This window comes from Harmonia axyridis, chromosome X (assembly GCF_914767665.1).
Source record: "Harmonia axyridis chromosome X, icHarAxyr1.1, whole genome shotgun sequence".
Lineage (NCBI taxonomy): Eukaryota > Metazoa > Arthropoda > Insecta > Coleoptera > Coccinellidae > Harmonia > Harmonia axyridis.
Window position 1 is genome coordinate 34,289,567 of NC_059508.1, and position 4,079 is coordinate 34,293,645.

The 4,079-nt window shown below is 43.1% G+C and overlaps 2 non-coding genes across 2 annotated transcripts in view; one reads left to right on the forward strand and one right to left on the reverse strand.

The window, feature by feature from the left end:
* LOC123688188 lies at nucleotides 1-119 on the reverse strand. The gene has a single exon (XR_006749794.1). It is a non-coding gene; the product is annotated as a 5S ribosomal RNA (ribosomal RNA).
* Nucleotides 120-3,752: 3,633 nt separating this feature from the next.
* LOC123687482 overlaps nucleotides 3,753-4,079 on the forward strand; it is a 1,906-nt gene continuing 1,579 nt past the window's right edge. The window contains exon 1 of the ribosomal RNA XR_006749205.1: nucleotides 3,753-4,079. This exon is cut by the window's right edge and continues 1,579 nt beyond it. This is a non-coding gene — a ribosomal RNA (small subunit ribosomal RNA).

A 4,079-nucleotide genomic window follows, 5' to 3' on the forward strand; every position in this document is an offset into this window, starting at 1 on the left:
AGCTTACAGCACGCGGTGTTCCCAAGCGGTCACCCATCCAAGTACTAACCGCGCCCGACGCTGCTTGGCTTCAGTGTTCTGACGAGAACTGGCAATTTCAGCGTGGTATGGCCGTAAACAACAAATATAGCGATATTTTCTATGATATCTCACTTTTTGGGAGCGGAAAGGACGTGAACGTTTTTCCTTATAAAAAATGAAATAACTTTTGGATATTAATTCTGATTGTTGATTTAAGTTTTAAGAACACATTAGGACATATCTCAATGAAATTTGAGGGATTTCCGAAATCGAAAAATATTTTTCGAAAAAAAAAAAAAATCCCAGAAGACCTCGGTCATCTCAAGTTTATTTCCATATTCTATTACACAATCAACGTACATCACAAAAGGAACCATCTCTCTAACTATCACAGTTAAATTTTTGTATCGGAACATTTCACGTCGGAATATCTCGCTAAGTCCAGACCGGGGAGATCGGTCGCATTTGACACCGTCCGCTCCGGTCTAACATCGTCTTGGAGTCGGGGTAACGATGGAGAGGCGTTTAAGGACGTGAACATTTTTCCTTATAAAAATTAAAGTCGACAATGAATATTGATTCTGATTACTGATTTACTCTTTTAGTACACATTAGAAGGCAACGCAATCAGATTTGAGGAAATTTCAAGATCAGAAAATTTTTTTCGAAAAAAAAAAAAATTCAAGAACACCTGGGTCATGGCAAGTTATTTCCCACAATCCATTCCACAATCAACGTACAACATAGAAGAAATCATCTCTCTAACTATCCTGGTTCAAAAGTTGTATCGGAACATTTCACGTCGAAATACCTCGCCAAGTCCAGACCGGGGCGATAGGTAGTATCTGACACCGTCCGCTCGGGACTGACATCGACTTGGACTCGGGCTAATGATGGGGAGGCGTTTAAGGACGTGAACATTTTTCCTTATAAAAATTAAAGTCGACAATGAATATTGATTCTGATTACTGATTTACGCTTTAAAAACACATTAGAAGGCAACCAAATCAAATTTGAGGAAATTCCAAAATCAGAAAATTTTTTTTCAAAAAAAAAAAAATCCGAAAAATATTTTTCGATTCTGATTACTGATTTACTCTTTTAGAACACATTAGAAGGCAACGAAATCAAATTTGAGTGAAATCCAAAATCAGAAAATATTTTTCGAAAAAAAAAAAAAATTCGAGAACACCTCGGTCATGGCAAGTTATTTTCCACAATCCATTCCCCAATCAACGTACATCCCAGAAAAAATCATCTCTCTAACTATCCTGGTTCAAAAGTTGTATCGGAACATTTTCACGTCGAAAATATATCTCAGAGTCCAGACCGATGCAGAACGTAAACTCGATCATACCGATGCTTCACGTAATCTCGATCTTACCGATGCACAACGTAAACTAGATCACACCGATGCAGAACGTAAACTCGATCATACCGATGCACCACGTAAACTCAGGCAGACCGATGCAGAACGTGAACTCGATCTTACCGATGCACCACGTAATCTCGATCTTACCGATGCACCACGTAAACTCGGGCAGACCGATGCAGAACGTGAACTCGATCTTACCGATGCACCACGTAAACTAGGGCTGACCGATGCATCACGTAAACGACGATCGAGAGGCGCGAAAGGACGTGAACGTTTTTCATTATAAAAATTGAAATAAATGATAAATAATGATTCTGATTGTTGGTTATCATTTTTAATAAGCATTAGGAGGCAACCAAATGAAATTTGAGGAAATTCCGATAATAGAAAATTTTTTCGAAAAAAAAAAAAAATTCATGAAATCCTCGGTCATCGCAAAATATTTACCATATTCTGTTCGATAATCAACGTATATTTAAGAAGGAATCATATCTGTATCTATCTTGGTTCAAATTTTGTATCGGAACATTTTGACCAAAGTCCGAGCTTCGGCCGAAACAGACACCGCTGACCTGGCCTATCGATCGACCGAGAGTCGGGGATAGAGCGTAAGTGTTGTCTGGAGGGGAACCCTGTGCTCTCCTGACATATATAGGGAAGGTGGTCGCGTTGGGCGATGCAGAACGTTTGGATCGGGAATTATATTTTTGGTTCAGCTATTGGAATATGGTTTATTGTTGGTATATATTGGCGAAATAACGTTCTTACTGACTGGGGATATTCATAAAAATGAGTCCGGAGATTTTCAGATCGAAGTCCGAGTGATCCGACTTGGAAGGCGTGTTGGGTGGGTCGAGATGGCTTAGATAGATCAGACGAGGCGGGCTAAGTGTTGACGTCATGCATCGGTCCATTTTCAGATTGAGTCCGAGTAATCCGACTTTGAAAGAGTGTTGGGTGCGTCGAGACTGTTTAGATAGATCGGACGAGGCGGACTAGGTGTTAACGACATGCATCGGTATATTTTCTGATCGGAGTCCGAAGAAATCGGCCCTAGTAGGCGCAGCGGACGGTCGAGACGGCCTCGGTGGGTCGGATCGATCGGGAAAAGTTTGCTAAATCGTGTCTGGAGGGGAACCTTGGGTTCTCCTGACATATATAGGGGATAAGGTTTGGGTGAACGATTCTTCACGTAAAAGTTGAGTAATTTATTTTTCGATAAGCTTTTGGATATTGATGAGAAGTATATGTATATCTTCGATTAAAAGAATTCTTACCGTCTCCATGTATATTATATTAGATATAAGAAATAGTTAACGTGATGCATCGGCCGATTTCCGGATCGGAGTTCGAGAGATGCGACTTTCGATGCGCGATGGGTGGTTCGAGACGGCCTAGATCGATCGGACGAGGCGGACTAGGTGTTAACGACATGCATCGGCGGATTTTCTGATCGGAGTCCGAAGAAATCAGCTCTAGTAGGCGCGGCGAACGGTCGAAACGGCCTCGATCGATCGGACGAGGCGGACTAGGTGTTAACGACATGCATCGGCGGATTTTCTGATCGGAGTCCGAAGAAATCAGCTCTAGTAGGCGCGGCGAACGGTCGAAACGGCCTCGGTGGGTCGGATCGATCGGGAAAAGTTTGCTAAATCGTGTCTGGAGGGGAATCCGGGGTTCTCCTGACATATATAGAAGGGGTGGAGAATGGGTCCTGTCCTAGACTGTTTGGAGTTCTTTTTAGGATGATATTCAGTTGGTAAGTGGTAGACCCGAATCCGACCTCGGCGTTTGGGTACTGGCAAGGTGTGTTGGTTTCGGCTTTCGCATCTTGGGTCGCTTTCGTCAACCTCATGCAGCGAGGTCGCGGTCCGCTTCGTCTCTTTGTAGTCGAATGGCCTTTAAGCGACCAACCTTAAAATCGTGATCCTCTGCCCGTTGCGGGTTATGTTCACAAAAAATTTGCAACCACTCAATTCGTTCCGAGCGACAAATATTGTTGAATCTCGAATCACCGTGTCGTTATATTCACATGTATAGCGAAGGGTCGAGATGGAATGTGTATAAGAAATTAGTTGATAGCCGGGGGTTCGTATTATATATGGACGCCTTGGCGAGGGATTGTTTCTAGAAACTTTCTCATTTTTGATCGGTGTTTTGTCCGAGATGATGATGATGTATATATAGCTTGAGTCTCATGCTGACTGGGGGCTGTTACGTCGTTTCGTCGAGGACTTGCACTTACTGATGTGCGGCGCTAGTCGAAGTCAATCGACATGGCTAGTGCCACATGACGAGAGGCGAACGGGTTTGGCCATACCGGCAATCTCGTGGACCGATCGTATAAGCACGCAGTTCCCTGGTTGATCCTGCCAGTAGTCATATGCTTGTCTCAAAGATTAAGCCATGCATGTCTCAGTACAAGCCAAATTAAGGTGAAACCGCGAAAGGCTCATTAAATCAGTTATGGTTCCTTAGATCGTACCCACATTTACTTGGATAACTGTGGTAATTCTAGAGCTAATACATGCAAATAGAGCTCCGACCGGGAACGGAAGGAGCGCTTTTATTAGATCAAAACCAATAGGTGGCGGGTTCGCTCGTCATCGTACAATTTGGTGACTCTGAATAACTTTAAGCTGATCGCATGGTCTCGTACCGGCGACGCATCTTTCAAATGTCT